This window comes from Engraulis encrasicolus, chromosome 14 (genome assembly GCF_034702125.1).
Source record: "Engraulis encrasicolus isolate BLACKSEA-1 chromosome 14, IST_EnEncr_1.0, whole genome shotgun sequence".
Lineage (NCBI taxonomy): Eukaryota > Metazoa > Chordata > Actinopteri > Clupeiformes > Engraulidae > Engraulis > Engraulis encrasicolus.
Genome location: NC_085870.1, coordinates 45795402 through 45806657, shown reverse-complemented (window position 1 = coordinate 45806657; position 11256 = coordinate 45795402). Strand labels below are relative to the sequence as shown.

The 11256-nt window shown below is 43.5% G+C and overlaps 1 long non-coding RNA gene across 2 annotated transcripts; it reads right to left on the bottom strand.

Moving 5' to 3' along the window:
• Positions 1-828: 828 nt before the first annotated feature.
• On the bottom strand, positions 829-6328 carry LOC134463361 (uncharacterized). Of its 2 annotated transcripts, XR_010037732.1 has the most exons (5): positions 5686-6328; positions 4403-4465; positions 3727-3821; positions 1290-1450; positions 829-1164 (listed from the first exon to the last, which is right to left on the bottom strand). It is a non-coding gene; the product is annotated as an uncharacterized LOC134463361 (long non-coding RNA). The 2 variants fall into 2 exon arrangements; XR_010037731.1 differs by lacking the exon at positions 5686-6328 and having other exon boundaries at positions 830-1164; positions 4403-5160.
• Between the last annotated feature and the right edge of the window lie 4928 nt (positions 6329-11256).

Genomic DNA, 11256 nt, shown 5'->3' with positions numbered 1-11256 from the left:
AATAATAAATAAATAAATAAATCTGCCCCTGTACGGAGGTGGTCACACAGCCAACGAAACCACATGGGCAACATGGAAGAGGTCAGTGTGCAGCCCAGCTTGTCTGACCCAAGCCATTTAAGTGGTTAAAGAATTAAGTGAATCCATCTACACATGCCATATCTACAGGGGCCTAATCTGTCTACCTTTTTTACATGTTGCAGCAATTGCCAAAGCAGGTGGGTCTTTGCCTGGATTTCATCACACAGCAGCAACAGGTCTCTAGGACTCTGGTTAGGTAGCCTGTATACACTTTATTTCTGGAAGGTGATGTGGGTGTCATGTTACTTCAGCAAGCAGCACAACGCACACAGTTCATAACATTTCATCCGGGCAAGTTTTTCTCATTTTCATTTAGGGAGCTGCCAATCCCAATAGTGGTAACACAAGTGCAGAGATGTCATGTAGACTATTAAGCTCAACTAAAAATGGGTCACTAGTAGTAACATAATAATAACAGCAATAGCTACACCACACGCACAAAGTAAATTGAATAATTGTTGTGATTCCAAATGACCTATTCTCGATGAAGGCACAATCTCTACATTTCTTTGCTGTACAGGAAATTCAGGCATACTGCATATCGGCAGTTGGTGAGATGGCGTGGGAGTTCCTATACGCTATGTGGGAGTTCCTAGGCTATGTTTGGGTTCCACTGCAATCCTGTGCCGTCACAAAGATCTGGCAGACCTTTGAATCCACACATTGTACAAATAAAGACATTTCAATGTACAGTACACCTGAATCAGATGTATTTGTTATAATGCATTTCTTAACCTCAGTAATGGTTTTTAATGCATATTTAGGTTTTCACATGTATATTTATACACTGTATAGTATAGAAGAAGGACTGAAAAGTTTTACAATATCTCACACACACACACACACACACACACACACACACACACACACACGCCCATACAGAGTTTGGTGTACAATTTTGGAAATCGGCTGTGATGGCGTCGGATCATCTCCTCTTTTGGGGGTACTGGGTACACACTGCTCAACGGTGGGGGCGATGGCTGCCTCTCACGTGGAGAAGTGTCAAAGTCTTGCTGTAGTGTAGGTCCGTTTTACTTGTCCTTGCCCGCTCTCTCTCACTGTTGCACAGTAGTGTGGTGCTGCCTATTGAAACATGTGGTAGAAATTATGGGAAGTGATGATTTTGTTTATTCTGTTAATATTGATATTGAACGGGATGTTCTCCTTCACCAGCAACATTCTGAGGTTACTGAGAGGTATGAAATTACCTGCTTAGGATGCCATGGTATGTGAACGGCTTCATTTTTGGCGCAAAATGGTTGATGACGTTGTGGCTTATGAGCTGATGTCTGGTGACCGGATGCCATTTTCTTGATGTCCTTCACCTAGCCAGTGTCATTGAGGTCATCAAAGTTTCCGGCCGCCTTGTCTGTAATGACAGGATATACAGTATTAAGAACATGACATATCACTGTCGGTCAGTAGTAGTTTTCTACATCTTGTCCAGACAGTGTAAAATAATTCTAATTGTTGGCAAATGAAATCAAACAGGTAATACTCAAGCACTGGCACATAATACAGTCTTACCCAACTTGTCCAAAAACAATGAAAAATCTGAATCTGAGAATCTGAAGAAGACTGTTGAGGTAGAAACGTTATCCTGCCATGAGAAAATAAAACGCAACAAAAACGATTCTAAGTGTGCAGACTCCTCACTCTGAAAACTACAGTTGACCTTCGTACTGCACCTTTCTCTGGGATGTGCACAATCCTCTCCTTCAAGTAAAAGTATTCAAACTACAAGGTGACTGTGGTCCACTTTTTAGGTACATGTGTTTAGAAATTTTAATTCAGACTTAGTTTTGCATACGATGTGACAGGCTGTGTTTGGGTATCCGTACAGCTGGTAGAACCCATGTCTGGGTACAGACAAGGGTTTGACATTATAATGTTTTGCTCTCCGGCCACAGTGGCTAGTGGTTTTCCCAAGTCACTAGCCACTCTGGTTTTCTGCTAGCCACATTTTTGCTCACAGTTCTTTTCATTATCGTGCTAAACCAAGAGGGTTAGTGATATGAACACATACTTTCTACATGTACAGTGGCTCCCAAAAGTCTACACACCCCTCTTCAAATGTCAGGTTTTTGTGATGTAAAAAAATGACAGAAAGACAAATAAATTCACAGCTTTTCCCTCCTTCAATCTAAACTATTATTCAATGCAATGCAATGCAAAAATGTACACACCTTTAAATTAATACTTAGTTGCAGCACATTTGGCCTTCATTACAGCACAGTCTTTTGTGGGTAAGAGTCTCAGCATGGCACACATTAATATGGCAATATTCGTTCACCCTCAGAGAAGTAGATGTGTGCACATCCCACTCGATGGGCCAGGTGCAGGACAATGAGAGTAAATCCAAGTGAAAAGAGAAGTCACACTTTGCCTGATGAAGACCTGAAGGTCGAAACGTTGCTCGATTAAATAATAAATAGACAAGCAGTGTCACGGACTTCTCTTTTCACTTGAATATTCGTTCACCCCTCTTTGCAAAGCCCTCCAAATCAGAAAGATTGCGAGTGCAATCTCCCACAGTCCTCCTCAGATCACCCAACAAGGCCCCCAATCTGGGCCATTCCAAAACCTCCATTTTATTTTGGTGAAGCCAGTCTTTAGTAGATTTAGGTGTGCGCTTAGGGAAATTGTCGTTGTGAAAGATTAGTTCCTCTGCATCTTCACCTTTCTACCAGGGGGGCGAAGATTTTGTGCCACTACCACAGCCCCTGTGGAAATGTTCATAATTGCCTCCTACCTAATGAAGGCCCCAGTGACAGATGAAGAAAAACAGCACAAAATAACCCTCCCACCACCATACTTCACTTTAAGTATGGTGTTATTGGGGTGATGTTTTTTTGCCAAATATACCCTTTCGAATTATGACCAAAAAGTTCAATCTTGGTGGAGTACATTTTGCAAAAAATATTTCTGTAATCTCCCAAATGCATGTGGGAAGACGTATTATGGTCAGGTGAAACCGAGGTTTAACATTTTGGACATAATTACAAAAGGTAACAACACCTCATTGCCAAGGTAACACCAAGCGTAAAGTGAAGCATGAAGGTGCCAGCATCATGCTATGTGATTATCGTTCTTCAGCTGTAACTGGGAGGTTGGAATTTAGAACAGTTCCACAGGGGCCATTGTAGTGGCATAAAACATACTGCCCCCTGTTAGAAAGGTAATGATGCGGATTACCTTAATCATTCAGAACGACAATTACTTTTAGGCAAATGCCAAAAATCAACAAAAAATGGCTTCATTAGAATAAGATTGAGGTTTTGGAAAGACCCAGACAGAGTTCAGACCTGTATGACACGGAACATCTGTTGGGCAATCTGAGGAGGACTGTGCAGATGAGATGCATTCGCAATCTGTCAGATTTTGAGTACTTTTGCAAAGATAAGTGTACAAATATTGTCACTTCTATGTTTGCCATGCTGATAGACTCTTACCCAAAAAGACTGAGTGCTGTAATAGAAGCCAAAGGTGCTGCAACAAGGTATTAGGTTAAGGGTGTGCATATTTATGCAACGATGTAGATGGACGTTTTTTTATTTTCTATTCTTTCCTTTTATAAGTTTGTTTTCTGTCATTTTTTTACGTAACAAAAACCTGGAATTTGAACAGGGGTGTGTAGATGTTTACCTCAATCTAACTGCTTCATCCCGGTTCATCTTCCGTCTCGGATTGATGTTGAGGAGCCTGGTCGGTAGCATACCTGCAAGTGCTTCTTCCACCGCCTGAAAATAAATAATGCAAGAGGGAATAATATAGACCGATTGGTAAGAGTATGCACCAAGCAGCTGAGCTGTCTGCTCATTTCGAGAGCTGTAAACGATTACATTACGACCATAGAAAGAAGGCTGGCTGCACTGCTGACAAGTTCATGGATCTTGATGTAACAGTGCACGTAATTTTAGCATCAACAGGATGTGACGCAAAAACGTACATCCATTCAACAGGGCAAATATTTGATGATGTTATTACCATCTTATAACAATGACGACTTGGCCTGTATTATAGTTCAGAGTCGCCAAGAATGCCCAGCTTCCTGCTTGTTTAGCATGACACAGTAGGTCATGCTCGCATTAATTAGTTAGCCTACTAGCCTACTAAAGGACTTGTATTTATAATCAACATAAATCCACCGCCAACAACTGAACTAGCCTAGTGGTCTATTTACATGTCAAACATGTCCCACACAGCACAGAAACAAAAGAAAAGAGAAGAGAAAACATTGTAAGCTGGTCTTCGTCATTCACACACTTTGACAGTGTTTCCTAAATTGTCGCAGACAAGTGTCTTGAGAGCAAATACCTACCTAGGCTCTTAAACAGCACCTTCCTGCATTCTGGCGTCCAACTTCAGGAATGGGTCATCATCTCTGTATGACAGCATGCACAGAATTAGTGGTCAATATACAACATTTTTATAAAAGTAAGAGTATGCACATCCCACCTCGCTGAGGCCAGGTGCAGGACAAAGGCGCGTCTAATAGTGGAAAAGAGTAGAAGTCCGCATCCTGTGGCTCCGCTTTGAAAATGTATTCAGGTCATACAACCATGAAGACCCTGCTGGGGGTCAGCTGCTCTATGTTCCCACAGCCCATTGGTCCCACAGCTTATTCTTGCTGCTCCATGTTCCCACAGTTATTCCCACAACTATTCAAATATAGGCCATATGTTCCACACCTGTTTATTCTTAACACTACTACATAAGCTTGAGGCAGTTTTGAAAACTATCTCTGAACTACAGGAAGCCACATCTTGAGCAGTCACCTATAGCAGAAATGACAAGATCTGAAACGAACTGAATAATTTGAAAGAAAGGGCCCAGTGCATTAAAAAAGAGAATGCAGACAGCCTATTTCAGGGGACTCAGAAATACTAGGCAGGGCACAGCATAGAGAGAGATCCAGGAGCGGTGGCGTTTAAACGTGACAGAAATCCAAGTTAAAACTTTAGAAAAGTGAGTTATTAAAAAGTCACTGGACTCGGAGGGAGGAGCACTGCGCAGAACATAGGGCTTTTTGATGCATAGAATAGTTTACAACGCCTGCTCATTCAATCAAATTCTCAATAACAGCATAAAAGCGAGCTCACCCTGTACCCTACTGGCTGCCTGGCATTCAAAATCCTTCACAGCTCTACCAGCCAGGGCTGTGCGAAGCGTTGCCACGGCAACCTGCCCAGGCCTGAGCGCTTTGCTTCGTGCGATATGTAAGGGGTCAAAACACTGACGTGTGTTATACTATACACGTCAGTGGGTCAAAACATACCAAGGCGGAACGGTCGCGGGACGAACGCGGTATTTATGCTTAGTTTCGGCCGGCGTGTTTTTCTCTGCCTCACACTGAGCGTCGGCGTGCGCGGCCAGTCCTGTTCAAAACCCTCCCCACAGCCAAAGCTAGCATGCTACTTTGCCATTCATTTGAATGAGACACCGCGGAACGGTGCAATTATCTCCAGCACATACATTAATTCTCCAGTCTTGTCTAAATTTAAATGTAGGCGATTCCTATGGCGAACTATTCTCAGTTTATTATTATTATTATTAGAGGGTTGCTAAACACATGTCAGTTGAATATTGACTGAACAAACTAACCTCGGTCTGCGAATGATGATTCTCCTCTTTGGCCTCTCTGAAGTCCAGGCGAACAAAGTTGGCACGGCATCCTTATAAGCTTTGTGATACCACGGGCGGTCTTTACAAAACACTGCTTCTCAAAGTGCTCAGAGCAAACCTTGGTCTCAGCGTTGATCTGTAACCATAAATACCAGGGTATGCATTTTAGTTCGTTAGCAAAACAACTTGATTTTGGCACAAGTAGGCCGGGAGGTAGATGGACACTCCCAACTGAGATCGCTCCCGGACGTGTAGTCCCAGGTGTTTCTATCACTCCCGGACGTGTAGTCCCACCCGATTATATTTCACGTATTATCATACACTGCCACATACAAGCAATTTAGGGTTAGGTTTAGAGTTATGGTTAGGGTTAGGGTTAGAAACAAAAAACTAACATCAAAAAGATAACTAGCTCCGTTATATGGCGGTGGGATCGATAGTCTGGCTAGTGGGAGCGAGCTGACCGGGGAGCGTCCTGCGTTGGGAGCGACAATCAGGGAATCAAGTAGGCCTATGCTACTGATTCTGGTAGCACAAAATCAGTGGCCATCGGATCGCTTACCACACAATTAAAAGCCTAATCTTGAAATAGCGATCTGGAAATATCATATAAATGTAGCGTTGTGTAATTACACATTCACATTTTTTTTATTTCACCGAGGCATTCGCGTCATTAGGCTACATGAGTCATGACAAGTTTGACGAGCTAGCTTATTTGTGCTAGCTAATGCGTATGATTGAACATAATTTTGCATCTTACCTTGAAATATGGACCAGGATCCCTCTTGGTGTGATTTATACATTCACGGCGAAGTGCCTGCTCTTTGGGGAAACGGTGGAAAGTCTGTCCACGGTAGGATTTTTTTTCTCTTTGAAGACGAACATTTGGGCACACAACAGTGAGGCGGCATGACAGCTGGTGCGTTGCCGAATGTACCCCTGAAGTGTACCCCTCAACGTCTTTAGAACGTTCCGGGTGAATAAGGCGAACATAGACATAGCATATTGACACACTGTTTTCATCCACCAAAAAATAAAATGGGTTTACGAATAAAGAGGTGAATGCCCTTGTCAGCAGCAGCCGTGAGTTGCGTTTCAGTTGTGTTTCAAAGGTGGTCGTTTGCAGTCACCGTAGCAACGATAGTCTATCAGCAATTGAGATCTGAGATCTCTGTGTTTGACTACTATGGACTAAACAAACTTCCGCCTCATTTGTTATGCTAACCAGTGGGAGGAGATAATTTAAATATTCATATTTCTGCTCGCGCGCGTGAGGAAATTCATGTCACCTCTCGCGCGTGAGACGGTGTTTGCGCGCGCGTGGCAGCGTTTGCGCGCGCGCGCAGAGCAAAATCGCGTGCGCGACAGTGTCTACGCGCGCGCGCAGAATAAAATACCTCGCGTGTGCAGTAGGTGGCGCTCGTGGACCTTTTGTCCCGATTATAACACCATACTATCGGTATGAATGCGGGAAGTTCGTAGAAAAGCACTTTAGTGGCGAATGTAACTTGTGCGGGTACAGTTACGGGCACGGCCATGGGCACGGGCACAGGCATGGGCACCGTTCTGGTCAGCCTGAAAACTGTATCAGTGATACTTTGTGGGGCCCAAATTTTGGGGTCCATAAATCTAGCAGTGTTTTCCTTGGTACTGTTGTTGTTACTGGTAAAAGTAAAAGTGTGAAAACATTTCCTCCTTAACAGGTTATGGTTAGGGTTTGCATTCTGTAGTTATTGTTAGCATTAATACAGTCAATGGGAGGGCCCCACAGAGATATTAAGGTTTGTGTGTGTGTGTGTGTGTGTGTGTGTGTGTGTGTGTGTGTGTGTGTGTGTGTGTGTGTGTGTGTGTGTGTGTGTGTGTAAGTGCGTGTTTGCATGGGTGTGTGTTTGTCCATTATCAGCTCATGACCTTTGACTGTCACTCATGTTACTCTGTCACATAATGATGGATAATGGACACACACACGTTGACATGCACAGACACATACACATAGATATGCACACACACAAACATTCTACCGTTCACTGTGGCTCTTTTGTGCTTGACTCTACCTCCAGTATATATTTCTCTCGCATTCTCTGTAGCCTTTCTGTTCACTGTTTTCCTGCTCTCTCTTTCTGTCCCCCTCTCCTCTCCTCCCCTCTATTCTCCTCCCCTCTGTTCTCCTCTCCTCTCCTCTCCTCCCCTCTCGTGCCTCTCCATGTAATTGTACCTTCCCTGTTGGCCCAAGTGCATGGTACTCTCTCTCCCTCTCTCTCTCTCTCTCTGTTCCACTCGTTTTTTCCTGAACTCTCCATCTTTCTCCCGCTAGTGTCCAATTTCCCAAGGGGTAAAATTGCTGCCCGTGCACCCTGCATAATCCTTTTGCTCCGTGGGAGGATAAGAGCAGTGGCTTTCTCTCTCCATGAGTACTTTTCTTTCATTCGATTTCTTTTTCTCTCTCTTCTCACCCCGTTTTTGTGTTAGCTAAGTTGATATGCTGGGTAATATACCCTTGATTCATTTATAGTATATTCATAGTATCTAGCATTTCATTATCCAGTATTTATAGTACCTATCTATCTATCTATCTATCTATCTATCTATCTATCTATCTATCTATCTATTTATCAATCTATCTTTTAGATATTAATTAATTAATTCATTCATTCATTCATTCATTCATTCATTCATTCATTCATTGTTTCTTTCTTTCTTTCTTTCTTTCCACCCCCCTTGGAGTGCGGTCAGATGAGGTGGCGTGTGAGTGGAAGAGAAGCCTCATATCATCCCCCACTCACATGTCATCGCTGGCCACCTCCACAGGAGCACTCGTCTCTTTGCTCTTTTTCAGCACACCTCTTTTCCCTCCTTAATTACCTCTCTGACACCCGTCTCATTTCATAAAGCTCCAACTCCGAGCGCGTCGTTATCTGTTTCTTTCAGGGATTTTTTTTTACCCTGCATGGTCGCCATGGAGTCTCTTTTGTCCTTCCCCCTGAGTGTCTTTCTGGTTGGCTTGGTCTCCCCTGGGCCTGCCTGCCAGAGGAGAGCCATCCAGGGCTGGACTGGCCATCTGGCATAGCGGGCATTTCCCGGTGGGCCCTGCACCCTTATGGGCCCCTATTTTCAGAAAAGTTTTTATATATATATCTGAAAATAGGGGCCCACAAGGGTGCAGGGCCCTCTGGTGAGTCCATTTTGCGCTGCTAATTATGAGGGGGCCCTTTAAGTCAAAAGTGCCCGGGCCGTGCCCTATTTCTCCCTCAGTCCAGCCCTGGAGCCATACCCCTGAAGAGCTCTCAGCGCCGCTGATGTGGGTGGTGTGGAATAGTGTGTGGATAAGGGCTTCTCATACTGCACAGAGCCAGGTACTGAATGGCTTGCTGGCTGGCTGGCTGGCTGGTAGGTTGGCCCACCACCCTCCTCAGCAGTCTCCCCCTGGGTCAGGCGCAGGAGCCTGGGGAAAGTAAATTGGATCTGGGTGTTTGGCGGAGGAGATTGGGAAAATTAATCTGTGATGTGGCGTAGGAGGACTGACACAGCACCAGCGGGGGTGGAAGGCTCCCTAAGTGGCCGTGTTTCTGTAGTGTGTGTGTGTGTGCGTGTGTGTGCTTGTTTGTGTGTGCTTCCTATATGGCAACATAACTGATGAGGGAGGAAATGAATCCGAAACAGTCATCAACTTACAGTAATTTAATCAGGTCAATCAATTTCTTCTTTCCTCTCTTAACACAAAAAGTTTCATTATGTACTGGGCTCAATAGTTTTTTTTTTATTTTACCAGCCCACAACCTCAGGAAGAACAAAACAGTAGGTGACAGATAGGCAGAGAATGAAAAAAAAACCCATACAAGTCTACTATTTAGAACAAAGATTTTTCAGATTTTTCGACTACCATTTACAACAAGGAGCCACCTTAATGGGCTTTTATGCTACAGTCTAGGAATAATAAAAAAAGTTATTGGTAGCACTTACGTAAGAATAATGGTCCCTAAAAGCTTTATAAACATGTAAATAGTGAACTAATTATCAACACAACATTTTCAAATGTTTGTTAATGAGTAGGAAATACTATGTTAACACAGCAGACCATGCGCAGCCACAGCAGTCCTGGAAGTTTGTCCTCCAAAGAGTAAAAGAGATGAAACCACTGGATAATATAGAAGTGTCTGGCAGGCAAACACACTAACACTCCTGCAGCACAGTAGGAGCCAGTTACAACTCCACTGTGCAGCTGTAGGAGCCAGTTACAACTCCACTGCAGCTGTAGGAGCCAGTTACAACTCCACTGCAGCTGTAGGAGCCAGTTACAACTCTGCTGTGCAGCTGTAGGAGCCAGTTACAACTCCACTGCAGCTGTAGGAGCCAGTTACAACTCCACTGTGCAGCTGTAGGAGCCAGTTACAACTCCACTGTGCAGCTGTAGGAGCCAGTTACAACTCCACTGTGCAGCTGTAGGAGCCAGTTACAACTCCGCTGTGCAGCTGCAGGTTGGTTCTTACTCATTTACAAAAAAATGGAAATATTTTGTTACCTCCGCCAAGGAGGAAATGATTTTGGTCATGTTGGCTTGTGTGTTTGTTTGTTGGTCAGCAGGATAATTTAAAAACTTATGAGCGGATTTGGAATTGAAATTGGTGGAGTTGTTGGAAATGACCCAAGGAACAACTGATTAAATTCTGGTGGTGATCCGGATCACGAACCAGAACTGGATTTTTTTTAAAGATTCTTCACCATTGCTAGCCTAGAAATATACACGACCCTAGTGACTGCAAAATTGAATGTGGACAGGGCAAATTTTGACATTCCAGTTTCTAACTATAAGTGTTACCAAGTTACTGAAACATAAAAAATGTGTTGATATTTCTGCTCAGAAGGGACTTGCATGAAGAGAATTTGAGTGTCTAATTCATCAGATGAAGCACATGGCCCATTCTGACATGACCATCATTAGCTATTTCACACTGTCACTAAATATTGCATGGCGCACGGCGCTGCTATTTCTGTAGCTTACATTTTCACGGTAGGTTAATTGACTAGTAGCACGTGTGTATCTATCTCCCTGACTAAGTGTTACATGCTAAGTGAAGTATTGACTCAAAATAATGAAACACCATAAAGGCCACAGGATGTCAGAAGTCAAACGTGATGATTACTTGTTCTCACATACTGAAAAATAGGCGAGCCCAGTGTGGGTAAAACATTTGCACAAGTGGTATTTGATGTATGTGACTATACTTCTCCTTTCCATTGCTTTAATCTCAGTCATAGTTCTGTGAGAGTGCTGGCAGCGTTGCCAAGGTCAACATTAACTTGTATCATATCAAAACTGAACTATGAGGTAATGTGTCTCTGCAGGGCAGGCGCTATAGACGTAGACAGACAAGGCAGTTTCCTAGGGCGCCAATCACCTTAACCCATTTTAGGCTGCTGCGTATACGCTGTTTTACTTTTGGTGCCTGGAGCTACATGTGCACTCCATTCAGGCTCTTGAGGTTTGAGATTTTTAAATAAAAAATGTGGGTATGTAAAGAGCTGAATTAACACATTCTAATTCAAGATGAG